Below are 27,732 nucleotides of genomic sequence, written 5' to 3'. Positions count from 1 at the left end.
ATTCAGCCTCAGATTCTTATATTTCTGATACTTACATGGCTCTTAGAACTTGTTTCCAAGAGAGAATCAAATGTCCCTCTATTGTGTTCTTTACAGAACTGGTGAGAAGTGCATGACAGACCAGCAAGTTTGACCTCAAGTTTCCATGTCTTCCCCATTAACAAGTGTCAACACTGAAAAAAATCAAAACTCTTGCTTAAGACTCATTACTTCTCAGTACGTTGTGAACATCACCTTTGATAGCCCTCACGGCATTTGCATAACAACTGCTTCAGAACCTGTCCAGATGCTCAACATGGCCCTTAGCAAGCCTGCTGAAACCTCACTTGTGTTTGCAGCAATGAAAACTCACCTGGAGATTCAAGCCAGGCTGACGATAAACATGATCAAGTTCTTTTATTGCAGTCTGTTCCCCTGTATACGTGCTTGAAAAAGTCCTTCCAGACTGTGTCAAATATTCTTTCACTTACTCAATGTATGCAAGGCTTCTTGCTTTCTATTTCTTGTAACTTAAAGAGATTGCATCAGAAATGTTTTTTTTTTCTTTCTTTTAAATTGTTGTTACAGATACAAAGCAAACTTAAAGAATGTTAGAGGAATCTTTGGCTGCTTAACAATAGGAGCTATGATCACACATACAGAGACTTTATGTATGGATGGAGAAGATTTTTTGAAGCTTGGAAAGGATTTTTTTTTTTTTTTTCAAAGTAGAAACAGTCTTTTCTAATTTATCTTGGCCTTCTCCCCTGGCAGTGCTTTTAGAAGAATTAATGAGATATGGTCTGAAAATCACTTTGTGCTCCTCAGAGAGGTGCTATGTAAATTTAAGGTAACAGTATAAGGAGTCATTATGTGAAGAGTCAGGTAATTATTTGAAGGACTGAGAAAGTTAACTTTAACTCATCGTGACTGAAATATTTGTTGAACTGTTGAAATGACTGATAGCAAATTCTAAATGAGAATCATTACTGTTGTCAGTAACCTCAGAAAGCATCATCAAACAATATTCCTTGTGCAGAGTTTTATGAACCCAATCGTTCTCATTTTCCCACAGGAGAAAATATAAAACAGTTTGCTTTAGGCACTATTAAAGTATTTCCACGGAGAGCTTTTATTTTACTTTATAATTCCCAGAGGAATTTTACTACAATGCACAGTCCTCGGTGCATTTAACTAGCTTTTCAGTGCCATAAACCTGAGGTTATGTTGTGTTAATTTTTCTCTTTGTCCACCTGATCTGCCAAACTCCACCTTTTTCCTCTTTAAAAGTAACAGCAAGATGACTGATGATAGCCAACCACAAATTCCCTGTTTGATGCATGACCTTTTCTGGAATCAAGTAAGAAATTCAGGGGACACAAAGAAATCATGGTAAATTAATAAATAAAAATTGTTCGACACCCACTGACCAGTTAAGCAAATTATCATCATGTCCATTTGCTCCTAGAGATCATTCAAAATCGATAATCTTTCAATTATAGAGAACATTAGTTACCTCATAAGAACCAAAATAAGAAGTCCAGTGCAATGAGCTGGGAAGGTCTTTATGAATGGTATAGCCACCTGATGAGTGACAATTCCATGTTTAATTATAATGATGGACTATTTATAACTCTCCCTCTGTTCCCTCAAACTATACCACATTGGCAGGGTTTTCAGCTGAGGGAGTTGTATGCTGGGAGAAACCTCTGTCTTAGAAAATTTTATCACATCTCTGGGACAAAGCTATAGACAAAGGCACTGTAACAGGAGACACTAGTTTTGTTTTGAGAAGCCAAGTGTCTTATAGCAGAATTTTCCAACTAGAGATTCAAGCTTGTAGTTTTGGTCACATGCCATTTTTCAGCAAAATCTTTGGGTCTGGACAGTAGCCAGAAAGAACTAAGTGGGGAGTATTCCTTATCTTTTCAGCTTATTTATAACAATAAAAGGGTAATATGCTAATTAGACTGGATGGCCTAAGGACTTTCTGGATGACATTCCAGACAACCTTCCTGACTAAGCCAGGGCTATGAGGGTGGAGGCTGCAGTCTGGCCAAGTAGTATTTCATTCATCAAGCCTCTAGTATTGTATAATATTGTATCTATTGAATCATCCTTTACACAGTCTCACACTACCTGGTCTCTCTCCATCCTTCCCTTATATAGAACTTCTTATCATTAAACACACATGTTGCTTCCTCAGGGAATCCTAAATCCCGGAGACCAGGTGAAGTGCTTCAGTCAAACACATTATCACTGGGACAGATGTGGAATCTTGGTGCAGTAGGGTAGCCAGAAGACAATGCAGGAGAAGAAATAACAATATTATTAGCTTTGAGTTTTGTGACATGTAGTAAGGACTAGATGGGATCTTTGGGGTTCTCTGTTGGGGAGCATAAGAGACTTGGTTGCAAAGTTTGTGAGGAGGATATTCTGATAACAAGGAAGTGTGTGGAAGGCCGCTTGCCCTGTTTACCAGGTTTCTGACTTAGGGGAGACTTAGGGGAACATTGAAGGTGGTTCCCATAATTATTCCTCGACCTTTACAAACAAGTCTGTGCATGTGCAGATCCCTAGGTGTTTACCGGAATCCTCATGCTTAATCCCTGGATGCCTTTGCCTAGAGGACAATGTAAACACATGTGTCCTCCCAAGATTACTCACCCTACTGATGGTATCTAAAAATAAAAATTGCAATAAAAGCCTAACGAGGCAGGCAATCGAGGCTGCTCTGGCCACTAGAGCCAGGAGCCCCTTAGTCCTCTCACAGTCAAACTGTGTCTGAGTAATCTGTTCATCCATAATTTAGGGGTTGATGGTCAGCCCTGGTAATTCTCTATAGGAAATTTAGGGCACATGCCTATATCTTGTGCTAGAAACTATTCTCACCACAGTAAGAAATCATAGGAAGTCAAATTTACCTTATCTTCTAGAAGCGTTTGAGTACGTTGGGCATATATTTTTAAACCATCCTTTAACAAAAAGCAAAAAGACTGGAAAAGAGATGTGTGTAGAGATCTGCTAACAGTGTCACAGCCTCTATGCCTCCACCCATCCCACCATATTATATTTAGCATACTCTACTCCATTAGATGAATTTTAATTCTTGAAATAGAAAACATGTCTCCAACTCAGAGAAGTTATGCAGCAGAGTGGGGAAAACATGTAAATTACCTAAAATGCATTTCTGCTTTAAAATATAATACATTCTAATAAGCTATAATTCAATAAATGCATTTAAATTCAATTGGAAAAGCATTTTTAAGTCAGAAGGTTAACATAATATTTAATGAAGCAATACTAGACAAATTAAAAATCAAGAAAAATACAAAATATCCAATGTCAATACAGTTATTTAACATTGTATAGGAACTATTGGAACTACAAGGCTTTGCAACTAGAAAAATAAAAGGAAAAAGTCTATAAGAAAAGAGAGGAACAACCTCATTTGTGTCAGATTACATAGTTGCAAGAATTTTCCTATACAATAGAATCATCCTTCAAGATTTCTGAGTCTTGCTGAAACCGGTTTGGCTCAGTGGATAGAGCAATCGGCCTGCGGACTGAAAGGTCCCAGGTTTGATTTCAGTCAAGGGCATGTACCTTGGTTGCAGGCACATCCCCAGTAGGGGGTGTGCAAGAGACAGCCGATTGATGATTCTCTCTCATCCATGTTCCTAACTCTCTGTCCCCCTCTCTTCCTCTCTGTAAAAAATCAATAAAATATATTAGAGAAGCAAAAAACAAAAAACAAAAAAACAAAACAAAAAAACACACAAGATTTCTGAGTCTCGTACTGTCTATTCTGGAGAGCTTAATAGTATCCACAGTAAAAGGGTCAAGGGTCAAGTAGTGTGAGTGACTGGGCACACAGGATCTTGGGACATTGAGGAGTTCACTCTAACTCAAACAGTTAAGCTAATTGGCTGAAAAGTCTTTGTTGGAGATCATGAAGATGGCTTTCTAGGTGCAAGGTCACTATGCTAGTTTCTGCCCAGCTCCTTGGTGGTCACCACTAAATGAATTTTCTCTAATCTGAGTCAGGCACCATGCACTCTATCTCACTCACCTCTCTTGCCACACTCACTTTCTTTTTATTTCCCAAACTGACTCTTCCCTTTCCTGCCTGCAGCCTTTACACAATCTCCCACTACCTGGTAACCTATCGGTCTCTCCCCATCCTCCCCTTACTTAGAACTTCTCATCATTAAACACACAACCCTGATGCCACTTCTTCAGGGAATCCTAAATCCCTGAGACCAGATGAAGTGCTCTAGTTAAAATATTCATAGTATTATACAGCTCTTCTTAAGAATCATTATCTGACTTGGGATTCAATTATCATATAATTAATCGTTCAGTATTTATCTCCCTTCCTCCCTCCTCTCTCCATCTTTATGAGTTTAAGATTTACAATGGCCACCATTGAAAACCTAGACCTTGGCCATCACCTGTATTATCAGAGGTATTTGGTGAATGAATGATTTTCATCACTGTAGACTTTTTATTTTTGGAAAGCTATTCTTTCCCCTGAAGAAAACAAACAAAACATTGCTGTCCATATTAATTTCCTTTTCTTCGATCTAAGAATATCTGTTTGAATCATTCTAAGAAATCGACTTCTTTCACAAACCAAACTTATAATTTTTGAAGAAAGTTCTCATGCCCTCGTATTTTCCCTTCATATTAAATGGCATTCACTCATTAATGAGAAAGGATTTGTTGAACATCTGCTCAGACTGGGCATAAAGTTCAGAGCTCTTCCTCACTCTTCATGTGACACTAGGGTTTCCAGGCCTTTCAACTCAGTGCCAATGAGAATAAATCTTCAGAACACTGTGTCTCTATTCCTTTTTCTCTAGGCCATTTTTCTTTTCTCAGTTGTTTTTTTCTTTTTGTTTTTCTTTTATTTAGTGTACACATTAGTCCTCACTAGCTTTTGCAATTAGAGAAACTCACTCTTCACTGAGCTTCTTGATCTTTTTATCTCAATATTCCCAAAATTTGATGCTGTTTTCCCCATGGGTATCTGATGTTTATTAGTGGGCAGATGGTGGTAATAATAAAGAGGCTCATAGGGCTCAGTTTCAAGAATTATGTAAATTATGGATGTGGGAAGAAGTATAAAACAAACATATTAATACTTAAAAATACTTTCCTGAAAGTTTTATGCCCAAAGGAAAGTGAAAAACCATTGAAGGCTGTAATATAATCTGAAATTCAGAAAGAATGTCTTTTTTCAAAATGAGTATTCTGCAGGAGCTATCTTTTCTACATAAAGAGAAGAAAAAAAATTTGAGTGGATAAATTATTATACATATAACATGGACAAACTATATAAATAGCTTGAAAACCCAGTAAGAAATGTGCAGGATCCATATGAAGAACCTTTCGGGGGCTATAAATTTAAGGAAAAAATAATGAACAAAACTCATGATAACAAAGTGAAAAGTGAAAATGACAGGCTGGAAAAAGGCATAAGCTGATTTAAAGTTAAGAGCATATTTTATACAAAACCCAGGCTAAAATAGTATTGGTGCCTCTATAATTATAGTAAACTGCCTTTAGTCAGATGTAAAACTTAACATCTCTAAACCTTTGTGGCAGTTGCTCTCCCTAAAAATGATATGTTCTTTTGGATCAGTTCATAGAACACCAAGGGAATCTTTGTGACTTCGTACCCCAGGGTCACATCAAAACATTGGCTTACAGTAAGGGCTTTACTAGAAAAGGGTAAGTTGGAGGACGTTCTTGACCAGACATCTGCTTGGACAGTAGGGCTGGGATCTGAACCTTTCCCCTGGCAGGGCCTTCATTTTATTTTTTTAAATCTTGGGACATCTTGTGGGACTCTTGAAGAGGAAAAAACATGAAATGCTTGTATTAGAGGATGTTAAAAAGCTAACACCCAGTTCAGCGTGCTGCATTACCTTCCAGTTCTGATTTGGAGCACAGAGCACAGAGCATTCTAACTGAGAAGGTTTCCTCCTCAAGGGCAGATTTATGAGGATATTTATTTTATATCAGCAGTGAGAGGTCATGATATCCAATATGAAAATATATATATATATATATATATATATGCTGATTAATATGAATAGTGTCTCAGAGACACAATGTCTCTGAGACTATATATATATATATATATGTGTGTGTGTGTGTGTGTGTGTGTGTGTGTGTGTAAATATATATATATATTATCTGTATATACATAGATAGTGTGTGTATATATGTATATATACTATATATATATATATAAAATCAGCATATATTTATATCTTTCTATCTATCTATCTATCCATCATCTATCTATCTAAAGAGTTCTTGTTAATGGTCCGAACACACTAGGATGTAAACTGCTTTTATTTTTCTCCCTTGTCTTTTTAAGTTCACTTTAAGAAGATTGCCCTTCCACTGGTCCAGAATGAAATTTTGACTATTTTCCATATCTTTCTTCATGTATTTTAGTTAGAAGGCCTTCCGCAGTTCAATTAATAAATTACAATGTCAGTAACAAAGTGTTTCACCTTCATCCCTCTATCCCCATCCTTATATAGAATGGGAATTAGAAAATGCCATTGCTTGTATTACATTTCTCACCTAGGTTATTAACCATTTACCTTTATGATGAGAGTGTTCTTAATTTCTGATTGATTGATCTAGAAGAGGAGTAGAGAGAAACTTAAATACTGATTTTACAGCTATTTCACATTAGGATAGTGTTAACAGGTTTGTGGTTTAGGGAAGGTATATGAAGGTGGTATTGTTGGATGAAAACAATGTACATAATGATTTAAATAGATACTTGGTTTAAAAATATTCTTAGTTACAGCTAGTAAAGTTTTTTATTGGGGGGGGGGCGGGGTGTTTTGGGTAGGACATAGTAAGGCCACAGTGAGGTACAGCTCTATTCATAATGAGGACACAGAAGGAGGAGTCTTTGTGAGCCCCAGCTTTAGAGGCAGAAGCAGTAAAATGGAGAGAAGGTCAATTCCCAAACCTGCACACAGCTGGAGTGTGTGCACCCTCAGTGTCTCCTCTATCTATGTCGACTTCATTTCCACTAGTTTTGTGTCTTTGTGTCTTTGCTTTGAATTTGTTGCAAAATCTCTAGCATTTCACGTCGTGGACAAAAAAGTCCTTCTGGGGAAAGGACTCAAGAGCAGATGCAGAACAACAGCAGTGTCAGCATCATGGAGTAAAAGTGAGACAGAACCCAAGGACAACCCCTAACCCCAGGCAGTCCTGGACCCAGCTACAGAGAAGGTGTCCACCTGGTGTTCTCTCCAGGAGGACCTCAAGCATTAATGTGTATTGGTTGAACTTGCTTTAATAGCAGAATCTTTTTTGCTCTTAGTCAGAATTCTTCTCTCCACCTCAGTGTGTGATGGGATGGATGAAGGACTTGGAGCAGTTTGGGGGATGGGACAGTTGACTAAACAGTCAAGGCCCCCCCCCCCTTTTTTTTTTAGCTTAGGGAGAGACATGTTCAAGTTGAAGGCAGAAATGAATCACACAGAACAGTCAAAGGAAGTTTTATTTTAATAGGCCTTGGGAATGAAGAGAAGGAACAAAGGAATGAGGCAGATATCATGGGAAAGAAACTTGGAGGAGGGAGAGTCTTTGGGTCCACACTATAGAATGTGGCAGAACATCATAATACATCTTCATTTGTATATATAAACAACTAAGAGTAACCCACTACCTTTTTGAGGAAAATCAACACTTGGAGGAAATGGCTCCCATTGAGACACAATAAATGCCAGAAGAGAATTTTTAAGTCTCATTAGCAATTTCAATGAGTTTTTAGAATTAATAAAATGGATGCTATAATGAAAATATAAAACTGCAAAGAGATAGTTCTTGAATATTAAAAAACCCATTAAATTCTCAAAGTAGAGTTTTGGTAAATGAACACATCTCTGGAGAGAAGCAGAATATAGAAAAAAATATTTAGAGTTGAATACATGGCATTTAAAATTAGATAAAGAAATAGCGGTTTCCTCAAGACTGCATTGAAAATATAAAGGATAAATAAATTATAAATGACATGAATATACATGAGATCTAATAATCTTAAAATAAAATGTACAGATGAAAAAAGTGGTAGCAGATTCTAAAAAAACACACACACACAACTAAATGAGAAGTAATAAAATAAAACTACTGTTTTAAGAATGGGGTTTTATATTCCAAAGATTGTTTCTCCTTTCAAAGATAGATATTTATATATATTCATTAGTTCACTTATTCATGTGAAAATTGATTTAACCAACATTTACTGAGAAATAATGCTTAGGGCAGTAAGTGTATACAATTTTTAAAAGTACAGTTTTTGCCTCTAAGTACATGTTGTTTTGAGGCTATCACACAACTATATATGTGAAAGTGTGCAACTCAGAAGTGAGCAACTAGCTCAGTTAGTTATGTTAATTTCCTTACCACACCCCATATTGTTTCTGGTGGGGAGAGGTCCTCTCTCCATGTGTTGCTCATGGGAGTGGGCTTCTTGTGTTATCCTGAGAAATGGAACTTTCTGAGTTTCACATGGGAGGATGAGATACTGTAGAAAGATTTATTTCTCTTGAATCAAAGCCCAGGTTTCCAAAGAAGATCTGTAGCTAGGGCTTTAGTAGGGCTAGAATAAAAGCCAGTGTGCAGAATTTTTGCTCCACATTGGAGCAGTGTCCAATCCAGTATCAGGCTAAGTTAGTTTGTGTGCCAGTTGCAGTCCATCAGTCCGTTGTGTTGGGGGTCCACATGGTCATGGGCCACATGCGTGAATGCCAAGTCAGGAGAGCCATGAACCACCCTAGTTGGTTTGGCTCAGTGGATAGAGCATTGACCTGGGGACTGAAGGGCTCCAGGTTCGATTCCTACCAAGGGCACATGCCTGAGATTGCAGGCTCGACCCCCAGTAGGGGGCATGCAGGAGGCAGCCAATCAATATCTTTTATCATTGATGTTTCTACCTCTCTTTCCCTCTTCTTCCCTCTCTAAAATCAATAAAATTATCTTTACGAGAGAGAGAGAGATTGAGAGAGAGAGAGAGAGAGAGAGAGAAAGCCATCAGCCAAAAAACATGAGCCAGTCAAGAGAGCAAACCCCTTTGTTTGGGAGGTTATGTATCCCCAAATTTTACCAAGCTTGCAATGGCCCGTCCCATTCTGGCCAATGATCTCTGTTCCCAGGTTTGCCTGATAGGCACCTTCCCTAGTCGCCCTAACTTCATTGCCCATGAGGCTCTCTCCTCTTGGTTGGACCCCATCCCCAAGGATCTTCAGGGAATGGGTCTGTGGTTCCCTGGGGAGTTCGAAACTGTAGCTTCCTGGTGAAGCTTTCCAAATGACCATGCTTATAATGTCTGGCCTTCCTTTTTTTCTAATTTTCCATTATTAATAACTAGCTAATTACAACATTATCAGTATGACCTCTTCTTTATATTAAAGATGCGAAAAGTATATTTTGTTCTTTATGATTTTGAGAACTAGTTTTATGTGATTAAAGCTTATCTGCAAAGTATTGGTAACCTCATACCTTATTTTGCAGTAAGCAATGTTATTCCGTTTTCAACATATGAACATATTGCTATTTTAAATATATTTACACTGAAGAAAGAGGTTTCTCACTTAGTTTTATTAATTAAAAATAAATACCTGTCACCAGTGATTATGATATTTTAGAATATATTTAAACATGATGTATTTATTTAATTTTATTTTGAATTGCATAAGTAGCAGCTCAGGTATAATATATGTATTTGTTGCTGTTACTTCTTAAACTAATTTATATGCATCTATATATGTTCTCAGAACTGAAAAATTTCAAGAATTGGGGTCATAATATTTTTTTACTTATTTTCTTTGAAAAAGTTCTCAGTGCTTAGTAATTAGTGTAGGCAGATCTCAACTATTAACTTTGTAATATGTGTAGGCATATTAGTAATTAGTGTAGGCAGATCTCAACTATTAATTTTGTAATATGTCTGACTGTCAAACATATGCTAATCAACATTGTGCAATGGACAATTCATTTAGAGAAAAACATTTTCACTTGTCATTATCAATGTCCTTCAAGAGTAAATTCTTCTCTGAATTTTCAGTTAATGTCTTCTAAGTGTTTAGTTAGCATTTTACAAATTTGTACAAGATATCAAAAGTGCAAGTGAAACAAATAAATTAGTAATTTTCACAAGGGCAATATCTCTACCTGTTACATGTTTGTATTACAGAATTGATAGTTTACAAATATAAACTTTTAAATACACATTTAAAAATCATTATGCCCATATATGAAAAACAGTTTAAAATATTTAGATGGCCTGGAAATTGATAATTATGTATTTTAACCACCAAACATAATTTAATTGCCAAAGTGTTATGACTTCTTTTTATGAGTTTTTTAAGTTCAAGGATATATATTTCCCTTTATAACAATATATATTCTCTTCTTAAAGAGGTGACTATCCCCAACTGGAAAGGAATTATATGCAATATAATATAAATGTGAAGTACTGCATATTTTAAACAGTGGAACTGAAGGAAATGTTGGAATTTTCCAGGATATGCTGACAGCTGTCAAATGTGGAACTAACATGTATCAGTGATGTCATTCCAAGAAAAGGATATAATTAATGCTGAGGGTGGGAGGAGGGTGACAATGGTACAGAAATAGAACTTCTTAGCTGATCTTTAGCACTAAGTATATAATGTAGCAAAATGCATTTTCTTAACTTTATTTATTTGGATGAATAGATTATCTATGATTATAATAACTTATATATCATTGAGGAAAGAAATTGAAATGAATATTTGAATTTATAAGTGGGGAAAACATGACCATATCATTAATCTGTTAAAATAAAAGTTCAACAGAACTACCTATCAAAAAAAGTAATATTAATATTGAAGTTAAGTGCATAAACTCCAAGGTAAAATAATGGGCTCAAATCCTAGTTCTTGCACACAGAATATGAATCTTTGTAATATTACTTGACTCTCTTAAACTCTATTTTCTCACGGGTATGATAGAAATACTGGCAGGATATACTTTAAATGTTTATAAGGATTTAAAAATAATATTTTAAGGTTTCAATCTGTGCTTGGAACACAGGTCTATATACATTTTGTCATAATTAAAAAAAAAAAGCCTAAGTAAATAATGTGCAAACATCAATTAGAACCAAACTCTTCTAGGATTAGTGTGATGAAATATAAAGTCTACAGTGAAACCATAATGTACAAACTTATACCAGTGATTTCATCAAGTCAAGATGCTTGGGAGGGTTGTGAAAAGCAGTGCTGAGAAGAATTATCTTTGCAAGCAAATCAATCTGGGGTTAAAATTAGCCACGCATTCTTTAATATTATGAAACCAAGAAAAAATACAAATACATTTTAATCTTCTACTTTTTTCATCTATTCAGTAAACGTGATATTCTTATAAGGCTATTATCTAAGAAGATACTTTATGTAACATTGTTCAATATTTAGTACTATAATATGCCCTAAAAAATAATTGTTCTTGAGAAATGAATGTTTAGATTGCTTTGAACCCAACTCCCACATTCAGTATTTTTCAAACCTGGACAGAATATATTTTTAAAAATCTATTTGAATGTGTTAGAAAACTGACTGTGTTAAAGAAAAATTATTCTGACACTTCTTGTTTAAAAAGGTAATGAAGACTTTTTTCAAGACTATTTCAGAGGTTAAAAATCATTGCAACATAGATGAGAGATTGTAGTCAACTTCAAATACAACAAAGACAAGTGGGAATTATAATCAGAGTATTATAAACAGAATAGACTGAGAGGGTCAGTGGGAGAAAAATTACTAAGAGGAAATATCAAGGATTGGAGGATTCTTGCTAAACTGGCCTAATAGGATTTTTGTAAAAAGTAGGCCAATGACATCAAAGGTGGAAGTGAGGAACTTGTTCAGATGTCAACAATTATTAGATATCAAGGGTTGGGGATTGACTTGGAAAGACTCTTTGCTAAAACTGACTAAGGTAGATTGAGGAAGAAAGAAGCCAAGTTGAAAAGAGGGCTCAAAGAAGCTTACCTATTGGTAAGCAATAAAAATCTGCTGAGCAAAAATAAGAAAGAGGAGAAAAATCAAGAGAAGTAGACCTGCCATTTAATGCCATGTTTTTGTTTAAGAGGTTGACAATAAAGTAAAAGTTAAGGTGACAGGGTGAAAAGTTAAACAGAGCTTCCAGCAAATTCTGTATAGTTTGACAAAAACTGAAGTTTAAGATCCTCCAATTTCAAATTCAGGGATGAAGGGAAATTACAAACATACAAATATTTTTGGGACTTCTTAGAATGATCTATGTTAAGAATAAGTGTGAACTTAAGTAAACTATCCTTTACTGCGATTGGTGTCTAGTCTTTAAATATGTTATTTTCTACTTGGGTTTTGTAACATTCACCTACTTTTGAAGCAAAAATAAGTCCTCTTCTGAAAGGTTAATTAAATATTTCCAGTTTAAGATCTGACATACTAAGGGATGACAGGGCATACTGCCATACTTAAATATGAAGCAACAACAGAAGACAAAAAAAATTGCAGCCAAGATCTGCTTTTAAGATCTGGAGATGTTGCAGGAGACATAAGCTTATAGGAATACTTAAATGGCAACTTTGGTGCATTGGTGGAGCGGAAACATGACAATGGAAGCATAAAAGTGTACTTTAGGGGTAGGAGTACCTCATAGTTTTATAGGTTTTACCTCCAGGAGCCTCACAAGGTTCTCTTTGTCAAGAGCCAAGAAAAATCTCCTAGTGGCTCCAGCAAGAGGATGGGAAATGTAATTATTTTGAAATATACCTAAAGTGCTCCATAATGAAGGCTTAATCCAGAAAAAAAAAAAAAGTTACCTGATCTTACTTTAATTACATGGAAGAGTATTTATTAAGTTCTAGCTTTCCTTAGACTTTCGTAGCATGGTGGAGCTAAGAAACACTTGTCAAGGCCAGGGACATAAGCAGATAAAAGGCAGATCCTATCTAATAAAGAGGGAATATGCTAATTGACTTCCACACCTCAAATATGGTGGTGCCCACAGCCACAACATGGTGGTGCTTAGTCCCCTCAGCCCACTAGCAGCCCAGGACCTGCTCAAGGCTCAGGCAATCCTTGGATGGTGGCTGCCCAAGGCTCAGGAAACCAGGGCTGGCTGAGGCTTGCACTTCCGGCAGTAGCAGCAGCAGAGGTGTAATGAGGCATTGCCTTCTCCTGATCACTGGATCGTCTCCCACCTCTGAGGGCTCCAGGACTGTTAGAGGAGGCAGGCCAAGCTGAGGGACCCCCACTTCAGTGCATGAGTTTTCATACACTGGGCTTCTAGTATAAAAATAAGATGAGAAAATGCATCCCTTCTCCTATACTTTATCACCACATTGACATTATCACAGTATATTATCAGGGGATTAGAGTTTAGTGAATTGCAAAGTACAGGTACTATTAAAGGAATAGGGAAACACAAAGACAGAATGGGAGACAAAAACAAGGACATTGGGCATTGTAAACTCATGATCACTTACAGCTAGAGCAAATATGAATGAAACCTAGCTGTTCTGATACACATAAAGTTTCACAATAAAGAACTTTTACCAAATTTCTACTACCTGACATATCATATCCAGATTTTAACAGAATTTTAAAAGACATTTTGAAAAATAAGAAAAAATAGTCTAAAGAGACAGACAGACATTGGTACCAAACTCAGCTATGGCACAGATCTTGAATACATCCGACTGGGAATTCAAAATAACTATAATTAATATGTTAAAAACTCTATGTTAAGGTTAATGGACTAACCTTAATAAATATCGTGAGGTTACACATGTTAAGGAAAAAGCAGAGAAATTGCAAGAAGAGATGGAAAATGTAAGCAGAGAGGTATAAACTCTAAGAAAAAATCACAATAATGCTAGAAATAAAAATACAGTAATAGAAATGAAGGATTCCTGATGACTGTTATGATTTCATCAGAAGATTGGACACGGCTAAGGAGAGATCCTATGCGCTTGGAAACAAGTAAAAAAAATACCCCACCATGAAATGAAAGGAAAAAGGAGTATAATTTAGTCATAAATGTATATTGCAAAGTCTGAAACAACTACTAAAAACAATGTTTAAAGTGTATTTAAATAACTAAGAAAGAAGAGAGACTAATTGCATAAAATGCTTATTTAAAACTAGGAGATGCAGAAAGAGAAAAAAACAAAAACCTAAAGATATTAAGAACAATAAATAGAAAACAGTTACAAACATAATAGATAATAATCCAAAGATATCAATAACTATGTTGTATATCAATGAGCTAAAAATACCAATAAAAATAGAGGTTGTCTGGGTGGGGTGGAGGAAATACCACTATATGTTATCTATAAGTAACTACTGTATATATAAAAATTGGATAAGATAAAAGATATATTATGTTAACACTATTTTAAAGGAAGCTAGAGTAGTTATATATTAACTTTAGACAAAACAGACTTCAGACAAGGAAAATTATCAGGGATAAAGAGGGGCATTAGATAATGTTAATGCAGTCAATTGCCTAAGAAGACATACAAGTCTTTAACCTGTATGTACCTAACAACATAATGACAAAATATGTGAGGCAAAAACTGAAAGAATTACAAGTAGAAATAGACAAACCATATTATAGGTAGAGACTTCAACACTTCCCTATCAATAAATACTAGATAAAGCAGGCAGAAAATCAGTAAGGATATAGTTTACCTTAGCAGCACTATAAATCAGCTTGATATAATTAACATTTATAACTTCCATCCAAAAGAGCAGAATATGCATTTCATAGATGGGATTTTGAACCTTTAAAATGAATAGATGTATTTAACATGCTCTCTGAATTCAAAGCCATTATATAAAAAGTAATTATATTTATAATACTAGTAACAAACAATCAGGAAATAAATAAAAAGCACAGCATTTAAAATAACCTCTTGATCATTAAAAATTTACTCTATTTAGGTAGAAATCTAATAATAAAAACTGTCTCTTCTCTCAAAGAATGGCATTTGGGGCATTCAAAATTTCTCCAAATGGTTAGAACTTTACCATCTTGGCACCTTCAATCACCTAGGTCTTAATTGAGACATCTTTCTTGAATATTTAAAAACTTTGAATTTCCATTTCATATTTGAGCCTGTGTTTCTGGTATCACTGTATTCAACTGAGCATGGGCATAGGGTTTTGTGAATAGGCATTTTTGAGCCCGTGAGCAGTGACTATCACCAACACTTCTTGTTGTGACTACCTGAGTCCTTGTTTCTCAAGTCAGGCTGTGATTTAGAATCACTGGGGAAGCTGCTCAGAAATAACCCACCGCCTGGCTTTTGGTGGAATATTTTAGAAGCTTTTCAAGAGATTCTAATGTACATCCTGGGCTAAGAATCACTTGCTTAGGCCTATAAAACAGTAGTTATCAGTTGTCGCTGCACATTAGTATTATCTGGAGAGCTTTTAAGAAAAACACTGATGAGTAGATCCTATCCCAAATTAATTAAATCATAACCCTGGAGTGATGTTTGTGATAGCACTGATTTCAAATGCTTTCCAGGTGATTCCTGTGTGCTGGCAAGAAAGAGACCTCCTCACATAAAATCTGTCTTAAGGAAGTATTTCCATTCATCACATTTCTATTGGTCCTCCAATTGAAAGTTCATCCTCTCTCCATGTTCCTCAGCTATTCTTAGAAACTAGCAAAGACCCACACCACCAGAGCCCATTACTTAAGACACTGGCTATCCACAAATTTTGAACATACTACATATGGGTCAACATTTCTTTCTGCTATTTTTTTTTTTTCCTGGAGTGGTAGGATAGATTTTTCCATTTAACTCTATTATTTGTATAATACTTTCCAGAAGAATCAGTTTCTAGCACCATAGCCTTCTAATATAGTTCTCGACATTTTGTTTTATATTTTCAGTTAGCTAGGAAAGAGATGTCAAAAGTTCTGTGTGTAATAAAGGCATCCATGGCTGAATCCAATCTTGTGCTTCTTTTTATATTCTGCCATCGGAAACATTTAACTCAGGACTGGTTGTAATCTGTCATTGTCCTCCCTGGCTCTTGTCCCATGTCTCAGTTTTCCTATACCATGCCTTAAGAATTAATTCCAGAAATTTTTATGGTGCAATAAATATCTATATCTTCACTTTACTACCGATATGACTGTATTACTTTGAAACTCAAATAATAATACTTTGGTTTTTGTTGTTGTCTTTCTTTTCTCCTGGTCTTCCTGATCTTATTTGAACGCTTACCAGGTTTTCTGCAACTACTTTGTACAGACAAACTTGTATGGAGTAGCTCCTGAATTGCTCATACTCTTTAAGTTCTCTTTTTGTATCCGAGGCTTCCCATGAATCCTTTCTTAGATACTGGCAAACTCGGGAATTATTTCTCACTTGGCTTCTCTTCTATTGAATTTTTTTTCTGGTTCCCTGTCAATTTCACCATTTTAATAGCAGCTAAACACCCCTTCCACTGAGAGATATTTTAAGAGAAGCTGGAATGAATGTATCTTTCTTTTCTTTTTCTATGTCTATATTGGCCTTTAAGGTATAAATTTCATCCTCATAATTATCTAGCTTTTGCATAATTAGTGAACGTTTTTTCTAAGGAAACTTGAAACTTGACCTTGAGTTTAATAATTCTGTCTTTTTAATTTAGTTTTCATACTTCTATCACTTTGGTCTGAAAGCATAGCTATACTATATTTAAACACTTTTTAAAAATATGCTTTATTTTTTTAGACAAGTTTTAAGTTCACAGCAAAATTGAACAGAAGGTACAAAGATTTCCCATATAACCCCGCCCCCACACATGCATAGCCTCCCTCATTAACAACATCTCCCACCAGAGTAGGTACATTTGTTAAAATTGATGGACCTACATTGGCACATCATTGTCACCAAGAGTCCATATTTCATGTTAGGATTTACTCTTGGTATTTTATAATCTCCTAAAGGTCTGGTGCACTGGGGCAGTCCCTCAGCCCGGCATGCACCCTCTCACAGTCCAGGACCCCTTGGGAGATGTCCACCTGTCAGCTTAGGGGGATCAGGCCTAAGCCAGCAGTCAGACATCTCTCTCCCAGTCTGGGACCACTCGCTCCCACCACCACCCTTGCACTTGCCAGCGGTGAGCCTGGCTTCTGGCTGAGTGGCACTCCTCCTGTGGGAGTGCACTGACCACTAGGGGGCAGCTCCTGCATTGAATATCTGTCCCCTGGTGGTCAGTGTGTGTCATAGTGACTGGTGGATTTGCATATTAGAGTTTTATTATATAGGATGGGGTTGGACAAATTTATAATGACATATATTCACATCATTATTATATTATACAAAGTAGTTTCATTGGCAAGTGTGGATAAAGTGTCTATTGGGTGGACATATGTGTTCAGTTCCTTTGGGTAAACACTAAGGAGTGTGTTGGCTGGATTTTATAGTAAGGATATGCAAGTCAGTTTTGTAAGAAATTGCCAAATTGTCTTCCAAAGTGACTGTACCACCATTTTGCATTCTCACCAGCAGTGAGTGAGTGTCCCTGTTGTTCCACATCCTCATCAGCATTTGGTGCTGTCAGTATTCTGGATTTTGGCAATTCTAATTCTTAATGGTATTTCATTATTGTTTTTTGTTTTTTCCCCACATCTTTAAATACTTCTACTTTTTTTTTTAATTTCATGTGCAACCTTGATTTCTCAGACAGTATTGCAACAACAGGTTTTTGAATTGCCTTTTTGATATTTGTATCTGCAATAATTTATATTAGTTGGTTTTTACTCCAAAAAATAGATGATGGCATATTCTATTTATAATGTGGTTTTCTTTTATTTTCGGTTGATTTATAAAATATACTCTTGTAATGAGTGATTCAACTCAAATTAGTAGTCAGAGCTTATCTAATATACTAATCATCTGGAGCCAACTTAGTAACATTTAGCAAACACCTTTAAAGCTTATAAAAAGTCACCTGAGTTGAAGAATTTAGCCCTTTTTCAGATTCTTCCTTTTGCACTGAACATAATTTAAAATATATTTAAAAATCACGGTTGGAGCAGACTATATATATATTCAAAATTTGTCTTTGTGAGCAAATGTATCTTAGTTGCTAAACTGAAGATAATCTTGAATATCAGGTTGAAAACTCAGAAAAAAATAGAAAATTTCTGTTTTGACTCCTAATTTCTAAGAAATCTATATAAGAAAAGACTATTAAATCTTTACCTCATACCTGCTTAGCAAAAGTTGGTCAAAAATATAGGTTGAGGAAAAGTTACCAAAGCCTACTCTTTAAAGAAGGTACCATCTAAAGTTTGAGCTGTTGCTGATTCTGCCTGGTCTGCCTTTGTAAGTCTAGTGAGGCTTGCTATAGCCAAATTTATCTTATTGATGTCCTGAGACCTCTCATAATTTGCTAAGGCCCAGCATAACTAGCTCATTTACACCAGTCTGCTAAAGTTTTATCATTGAAATAATTCCAAATCACCAATGCCTAAAGTGATATTTCTAGGACACAGAAGTTAGTACTAACCTGCAATAGCCAGTAAACCAAGTCTGAGTTTTTCAGTAAAAAAAAGAAAAGAAAATTATAGATGACCTAGCACTTAAAATCTTCTTAGATAGCACTTAGTAGGCAACTTTGAAAACCATCTGTATAGACCAGGAAGAATCAGAGAATCTGAATAGAGAGATTATAGCTAGTGAAATTGAAGCGGTGATTAAAAACAAAACAAAACAAAAAAAAACAACAACAAAGAAAAAAAACCTCCAACAAACAAAAGTCCTGGACCAAATGGCTTCACAGGTGAATTTCACCAAACATTCAAATAACTAACACCTATTCTTCCCAAACTATTTTAAAAATTTCAAGAGGAGGGAAGACTCCCAAGCTCATTTTATGAGTCCTGCATTATCCTAATTCCATAACCAGATAAAGAAATGTAGAAAAAAAAAAAAAAAAATTATAGACCAATCATGGTTGGAGCATAGATGAACATAGATGCTAAAATCTTCAATAAAATATTAGCAAACCAGATTCGGCAATACTTTAAAAAGATCATATGCCATGATCAAGTAGGGTTTATTCTGAGGATGCAAAGTTGTTATAATATCTGCAAATCAAGAATTGTGATACACCACATTATCAAAATGAAGGATAAAAACCACATTATCATACCTTAGATACAGAAAAAACATTTAATAAAATTCAGCATCCATTTATAATAAAAACCCTCAGCAAAGTGGGAATAGAGGGAACATATATGAATGTAATAAAGGCCATATATGAAAAACTCAGAGCCAGCATAATATTCAATAGGCAAAACCTACATGAGTTTCCATTAAGATAAAAGACAAGACAGGGATGTCCACTTTCACTACTCTTTTTCAACATAATGTGGGAAGTCTTAGCCACAACTATCAGACAAAAAGAAATGAAAGACATCTACATTGAAAAGGAAGAAGTAAAACTGTTTTTATTTGCAGATGACATTATACTAAATATAAAGAACCCTAAAGATTCCACCAAAAAAATTACTAGAATGGATAAATGAATTTATAAAGTAGCAGGATACAAAATAGATATCACAGTCACTTGCATTTTTATATGCTAATAATGAACTATCAGAAATGAAAACTAAGAAAACAAACCCACCCTAACCAGTTGGGCCCAGTGGAGAGTGTAGGCCTGTGGACTGAAAGGTCTCAGGTTGGATTCTGGTCAAGGGCATGTACCTTGGTTGTGACCACATCCCCAGTTGTAGGTGTGCAGGAGGCAGTTTATTTATGTTTCTCTCTCATCGATGTTTCTAACTCTCTGTCCCTCTCCCTTTCTCTCTGTAAAAAAAAAAATCAATAAAATATATTTTTTAAAAAGAAAACAAGCCCATTCACAATTGATTAAAGAAACCAATAAAACCTATGTAGAAATATATTTAATTATGGATGTAAAAGATCTATACTCAGAAAAGTATAAGACACTGAAAAAAGAAATTTAAGAAGATATGAATAAATAAATGTGAATATATTCACGGATAGGAAGAATTAGCATCATTAACATTTCCATAATACCTAAAGCAATTTAAAGTTTCACACAATTCTTATCAAGACACTGGTGGCATATTTCACAGAATTAGAACAAATTTTCCAAAATTTAAATACAGCCACAAAGACCCTGAATTGTCAAAGCAATCTAAGAAAGAACAAAGTTAGATCAATTAAACTCCCTGATATGAAACTATACTACAAGTCATAGTAATCAAAACAGCCTGGTACTAACATAAAAACAGACATATAGATATGAAGAACAAAGTAGAAGCCCAGAAATAAACCCACGACTTGATGGTCAATTAATATTTCACATAGGAAAAACTCAGAATCCTATAATCATAAATAAAGACATGTGGAAGATGCACCTGAGGATGTTGACTCTCTAGTCTCTCTGGACTTCAAGGCCTGCAGAGATGGCCCACCTTTCTCTAAAATTAGCTAACATGGATAGTGCTGAAGAAACCACTCCCCTGCAAAGCAGCAAGTGCTCCCATCAGCAACTTACCACCTTTCTTCTCAGCATCCATGTTGGTAATCAGGAATAAATCTCAACGGAATCCAACTGGTGACATGCTGGCAGAGAGGGTATCCATCTAACAGTCTATAATTACTAGTTGGCACATACCAATAGGAGCCAGGAAAGTACTCTGAGATTGGATGTTGAGAGGGCTTGATTAGTGACTGAAATGTTAGGCTGGAAAGCAAAAATTCATTGATACTTTCTCTGACAAGATTTAACATTCTAGCAAGGACACCAGAACATGGATTAAATTCACCCTGGATGGCTCTTAGAAACCTGAAATAAACCATGGCCAACTCTCAGTGAAATAGAAATGCCTGAGCTTTCACAGCAGAGCATAAAGGAAGGAATATAAAGGCTAAGGAAAGTAACCAGTAATGGATGCTTATTTATGAGGTCCAGCCAGATATATTAATGAGGTTAGAAGATCCAAAAAAGAAGTATGCTCCCTGAGAGGGTCCATCAGGAATGTGGTAAAGACAGGGGCACCAACATTAGTTCCTATACCAGCCAGTATCAAAAGTTCCACTTCCTAGGCAGCCATTGGATCCTCACAATTTACTCAGATTTGGTTCTGATTGGTTGATTTCTATGCCAGTCAACCTCTCTGGGGCTATCTCTGGGCTTGATCAGAGAGGCAGGGCTGATCAGCAGCCCCTACAGAGGCCTGGAGAGAAATAGAGACAAGGCTGCTGGCGAAGCCTGGAGAGAAAGATAAAGGCAAGAAAGAGAGAGGCATCTGATCATTAGCTGCCATGGAGGTTGCAGATCAGACCCTGCCTCTCTCTTCAGGCCTCTCTCTGGGTCTGATCTTCAGACCCCTCAGCAGTCAATGCTGGTTTGCTGCACCTGCCGCAGTTAGTGCTGGATAGCCATGGCAACCCAGCACTGACTACAGGACTGACTTCCAGTGTTTGGTTGAGCTTTTAGTCAGTTGTTAGAAACACTGGGTTTTTATATGTAAGGGTGGGAAAATAGGAGGAGAAGCCAAAAGGGCTTGACTTATAGGACATATTTAGTGGTCCAGTGGTCAGGGGAAACCTGGAATATCCCCTCCAAGATAAAAAAATGACTGCATCTTGCATCACCACCACAAAGAAAGCAGCCTGTGCAGCAGGCCACTTTGGACTTTTGAGGCAACATTTTCCCCACAGATAAACCTGGTAACTTTGAGTCTGACCAGTGTGGACAAAAGGGGCTACATGCTGACCTGTCAGCTCAGGGAAGGCATGCATGGCAGTCTTGCAAACTCAGAGACCTAAAGTAATTACAAAGGATGGTCTAAAATTAAACTTTAACTAAAAACAGTTATGGTGGGTAGTTATATCCTAGTCAAGTGTCTTCACTGAGGAGGTCAACCTTTACCTTAGTTGAGCCTATCTGTCTTTTTGCATCTATAATAACATAGCCTTGAAATGTCTGGGTAACTTGTAACTTCCCTTTTTCTGGACCCCTTAGGGCACAGCCTAAAGTGCCTGGATGCCAGGACAGAGAACACAAATTTCTTCATTGTTATCATGGTAAGGGTTCCTGCACCCACCTAAGTATGTGTCTAACATTTTACCTTTTATCCAGTCCCAGGTGTTTACCTGCTTTGCTTTCTCCCACCTCTCTAATCTATCCCCAGTGGATTTCATGTAACCTATCTATGTCCCCTTCCTTTGACTGCAATGTATAAATATAAATGTAACCCACCATTCTCGGGAGCATTATCTCAAATCATTGAGGTTTTGCTTCCTGGCATATGTTGATAGTTTGGCTGAAATAAGCTCACAAAAATTCTTTACAGATTTGCCTGTTTTTATGTTAAAACCTAGAACAGGAAAGGGTAGTATAGTAGATCCAGTACAATAAGCCCTGCTTCTGGACCTTATCCTTAATGTAGTTGATTTTATGGTGTTGGAGGTATATGGAGGAGGATGAGATGCAGAATGGTGTTTATGGAAAAATACAGTGAGAAAACTATGATGCAGTTCCCTGGGTATTAGAAGCAAGGCCATGCCATCAGATAGAGAAAGAGATAATGAACTTCCTTGAGAAAAAAGTTCTGTTGCTCCACCCTGGTAGAGATGGAACTCTTTACCATGAGCAAGTTATTATACATGTAGAACCACCCACTTTGAATTGAGTTTAATCATATAACTAAGTCATAATTTGAACAGGCCCTATTTCCTATCAAATAGCATCCTATCTAATAAGGAGGGAATATGCTAATTGACTGCCCTGCCCTCAAAGATGGCAGTGCCCATAGCCACGAGATGTCAATGCCAAGTCCCTTCAGCCCCAGGCAGGCCTGGCTGCTTTGCATGCCTGCCTTGGGAGTCCCTCAGTCTTCTTAGTCCCCCAGCCGCCCACGACTGGCCCGAGGTATAGGCAAGCCTCAGATGGTGGCTGCCCAGCCACCTAGGGCTGCCTGAGGCTCAGGTAACTAGGGCTGGCTGAGGCTTGTGCTGCCAACAATGGCAGCAACAGAAGTGTGATGGAGGCATTGCCTTCCCCTGATTGCCAGATTTCCTCCTGCCCCTGAGGGCTCCTGGACTGTGAGAGGGGGCAGGTGGGGCTGAGGGAATTTTCATGCATCGGGCCTCTAGTTTTCTTAATAAAATTCTTGCATATTTAATCTCATTTTAGTATCTGCTTCTCAAAGGACTTGAACTAACATACCTACTCATTCATTTATTTCCAAATGTTTTTGTAGTAATTATCAGATCCCAAAATGCAGATCTCCAGAACATATACTCCATGCAGAGTGGGATTTACATCTGTTTGTTTACCTTTTTCTGGAACAGTGGCTGGTTTCTATTGGCACTCAATACATAAGTGTTCAATGAATGAAGGTGCCCCATGGAACAATAAAGTAAATATGATGAAGGTCTCCAACTCACTGATATTCTCTGGCTGAATAGTAGGTTATTTAAGTATGAGAAAGTAAAAAGCAGAAGTGGCTGAGTAGAACTGGAAATGCCCTACCTAAAAGCTTTCAAGCTTTAACGTTTTAACAACACTTTATTGGCCAATTAAAATAAGTCTAGTGGTTAAATCTAGTTATGGGACTGCTGATTTGTAACCTCTGAGCAGCATAAAGTAAAAAGTGATTCCTCCTCATAATAAAAGGCAAGATGATGAAATTCCCAGAGTGATGAATAAGAGCAACTGATGACATACAGGTTGTATGAACCAACATTGACTGAAAATTTTACAGCCAGGGTCTGACAAAGGCATCACATTTACCTTAGCCTCAAGGAGTTTACATAAGACAAAACATGTGCCTGAGGAATGGCAGTAAAACAATGGCAGAGTTTTACATAGTTTATGCAAGAGAAAATAACATAGGTTCAAAATGTATGGGCCTAAGGTGCCTGATTTATGTGGTGACTAGAAAATTGGACCCTTAAGTTTGGGACACAAAGTTCTATTCTGTATGACTCACAGAACCTGGAAACTAGGGGCTAAAGTAGGAAAGTCCCAATTTATAAAATTTAGCCATTTTCTATTAAGCCTGGGAGGGGGGATTTTAGGAGCATCTCAGGTAACAGAATTGTTTTGGCACCTCTGCCTCTAATAACTCATCAGTCTCACTCTCACCTAGAGAGCCCGAGATGTCCAGCTCTCTGTGCAAGATGTGTTAGCAGCGGTTTGGAACCATTCTCTTCACTGTAAACTTCCTTTCAAATGCTTATAAACTTCTAATAAAAGGTAGCATCACCGTACATTTAGGGCTAAATTCTCCCTAAATGTTAGAGATGAGTCCTTTTTGTCTACTTGTCAACAATAACATCTTGTAAAAAAAAAAAATACCTTTAAGATAAAGAGAAAAAAATAATTTATTTATTTTAATCTACAAAGAAATTCACCTGGTTTAATGGTATTTGAGCAGTATTATATTTCAGTAAGTAAGTTGAGAGTTTTGCCTTCTTTGCCAGATTACAGATTCAAGCAGAGAAAAGGAATAAAAAGATGCCTTCAAGGTAAGGTATTTCCTTATGAGAGAATATAGCAAGCTTCAGTGAATGTGACTGGCAAGCCAGAAATTAACAGATCTAAAAAGTTATCCTGGATCCAGAGCATAAATAAATGAAGGTATTTGTTTTCACAAATGCCTCCAAAATAAAGCATGAAAAAAGAAAACATCCATTTGTACTTTACAATGTATTACAAATGCTGATTACATTCACGCTGAGAGCACGGCAATTTGAAAAGGGGATTATAAATGTACGTGCCAGCAGGTGCTCTCTTTCCCAAAGGGGTTGGGGTAGGAGCGGGCAATGTAGCATTCAGACACTGTGTTAGCACTAGCACATTTAGAAATAGAGTAAAACTGGATGGAAATTAGAATAACATTGGCCTTCTGGAGGGTGAGGAAGGCTGTCCCTACAGCAGGTTGGCAATTTGTCACATCAGCTCCTTCATGAACTATCAACCTCATTACCATGGTTCACTGCCCAGCTGGCCCTGGGGAGTCTAATACTAATAGCATGTAGAGGATGATGAGACTTGTGGTCCCAACTATTCCATTACTGATTCACTTACAAACATGACACCTACATATTGGGATAAAGTAGATAATACATTACAGAAGAAGAAACACCAAAAACATCTAAAATCAATTGAAGTAGGGGAAAATAACCAAGACAGGGGCGTAGGCAGTAAAAACCCATGAAAGTAAGTCTTCTTCGAAAGATGGGGGGAGGGATAATATTGTGTGACAGCTACCATTTTTTTAATGTTATATGAGGCCATATATCAACCAGTAACAGCTATAACTGTGCATTAAATAGGACTACTCAATAAAATAGATCTTGAGAATATTTTAAGACATTGCAAAGACCACAAAGGTAGGGTATTTGAAGGACATACAGTATACTTAATGCATAAGAAAATGAATTGAGGCTCTTTTCAAGGACTTTAGCCAGAAAAGAGAATGGTTTATTTCTAAAGCTTCAAGCTGATAGGTAATGTATGTTGATACATTTGTAAATATTAAATAATTTCATTTTGTGTAGATTCCCAAACCAAACATTTAATTGAGGCCCATCTCTGAGGAAACAGAACTGACCTGTTATATGTGATCATTTGGTGGCTTAAGATTCTCTTTTTATCCAGCAGCAATGAATTTTAATTATATTGTTTTAAGGTTTGAGAGAACAGATATATCTACATATATGTACATATATACATACACATATTTATCACTACATATAAACAAACTATGCCCATGTATATTACTATATATAAACAAATATGTATGAAACAAAAATATTGTTTCCTTTGTGTTTTATATTTATTGATTCATTAATAATGCAAAATACAGAAACAACAAATTAATATACTTAATTACTTGTCAAAAGGTTGATATAAACTAACAATATATTTTAATGGCTTGTAGACCATAGACTTTTTGTCCCATATAGCAGCCACTACCTTTCATGATGTCATTTAACTGTAAATTAGTTAACATTGGGTAAAATTTAAAATTCCGTTTCTCTGCCATATTTCAAATGTCAATACCTGTGAGTTGTGGCAAAAATGTATCAGATAGCATGGATAGCAATGCTTCTGTTTGCTTTCAATAAAGCCTTAACCAATATCTCTGAAAAGAAACCCAAAGCAGATTAAAATACATTGGAAATTTGAATTTTCATAGTTACACTTTTTTTTTCTGGCATCTCTCACTCACTGTATTTTCGACACCATCATCTAAAAATATTTTGCACTTAACACATATATTTGAATTACACATGGTGAACATTTGTGAAATGATTAAAATGTGGTTCTCAGATGTGATCATGCAAGTGTCCTTTTTCACATGGGAATATGGATTGAAACAGCTAAAAGTTTTGGTAGAAGTAGGTAACCTTTAGCTGTAATTGTAATTATAAATAACTTTATTACCAGTCATCACACCTATGACTATTTAAATAAAGCAGAATGGATTTTCTAGCTGGAAAGTGGCAACTGCTGAAAAACACTTCCAAAAGTCTGAAAATGCTTAAAAGCAGAGTCATCTTAAATGTAGAAAGTCCATTAACATGTGCTTTAGCATAGAGCTTCAAAACATGTTGCTGTTTTTAAGGTCATTTCTAAGAACAAACTAATGAAATAAAAAGTGTGAGTAATGCCCCCTGCAGCAGGATCTGAGGCCCGTCTTTTCTGATATTCTTAAAGATTTTTTGTAACTTTTCCACTCTGTAGGCTTTTTGTCATGCAGAATGTGTTTGCGCACACATGCGTGCACTTGTGTTTTAAGATAAGGCAAAGCCATGTTTCAGGCATAAAAGGTTTGGCAGTTTTGAAACAGTTTCAATAGTGGTTCAGCATAGCTGGAGGCTACCTGAAATCTTAGGAGGATTTGAATAAAAATATTTGCAGCTCAGTTTGACAGAATTCTAAAGATAGGAATTGCATCAGAACTTTTGAACCCGAGACTTTGTTCTCTCTGCCCCCTTGGGACTGCAATAGGCTTAAAGAATTCACTCATCCAAAGTAGTTTGTTTTTGTATTCCACACATTTTTTTTGCAGCCTTTATTGCTGATTTCTTTATTGCTTCCTTTATTGCTTCCTTTATTGCTTTCTTTCTTTCTTTCTTTCTTTCTTTCTTTCTTTCTTTCTTTCTTTCTTTCTTTCTTTCTTTCTTTCTTCCTTCCTTCCTTCCTTCCTTCCTTCCTTCCTTCCTTCCTTCCTTCCTTCCTTCCTTTCTTCCTTCCTTCCTTCCTTTCTTTCTTTCTTTCTTTCTTTCTTTCTTTCTTTTAATAATTTCTTAGGCAGAAATACCTGAATTTATTTTTTAAAGTCTGAAATAGAAGGTCCATTTCTACTATTGTTCCTATCACTTTCTAAAAAAAATGTTTTTAGGTCAGCATTCATTATTTTTCCCAATTTTGTCGAAGTTTATGATTCTCTTTTATTCATACTCTGCTTAATCACACTAGTCTTAATATTGTTTCCCAAATCTTGATCCCTTCATACCAGTATCTCATTAGAGAGACTATCTGGAATACTCTACACTCTCAAAATACCACATCATCCTTAAAAATTCCATATGACTTTCATGACCTATTATTATATTTCTAAGTTTTTAAAGGAAGACAATCTTTAGGAAGCAATCTTCTTTTTAATTTTTTCCAACATTTT

At 36.2% G+C, this 27,732-nt stretch overlaps 1 long non-coding RNA gene across 1 annotated transcript; it reads left to right on the top strand.

The window, feature by feature from the left end:
* The first annotated feature begins 1,846 nt into the window (after window positions 1–1,846).
* On the top strand, window positions 1,847–21,919 carry LOC118708200. Its single transcript, XR_004984496.2, has 3 exons — window positions 1,847–1,858; window positions 15,234–15,236; window positions 21,784–21,919. It is a non-coding gene; the product is annotated as an uncharacterized LOC118708200 (long non-coding RNA).
* Window positions 21,920–27,732: the final 5,813 nt, after the last annotated feature.

The sequence above is a fragment of the Pipistrellus kuhlii genome, unplaced genomic scaffold, assembly GCF_014108245.1.
Source record: "Pipistrellus kuhlii isolate mPipKuh1 unplaced genomic scaffold, mPipKuh1.p scaffold_m20_p_1, whole genome shotgun sequence".
In the NCBI taxonomy this organism is placed as follows: domain Eukaryota; kingdom Metazoa; phylum Chordata; class Mammalia; order Chiroptera; family Vespertilionidae; genus Pipistrellus; species Pipistrellus kuhlii.
This window is presented reverse-complemented; position numbering and strand designations above follow the sequence as displayed.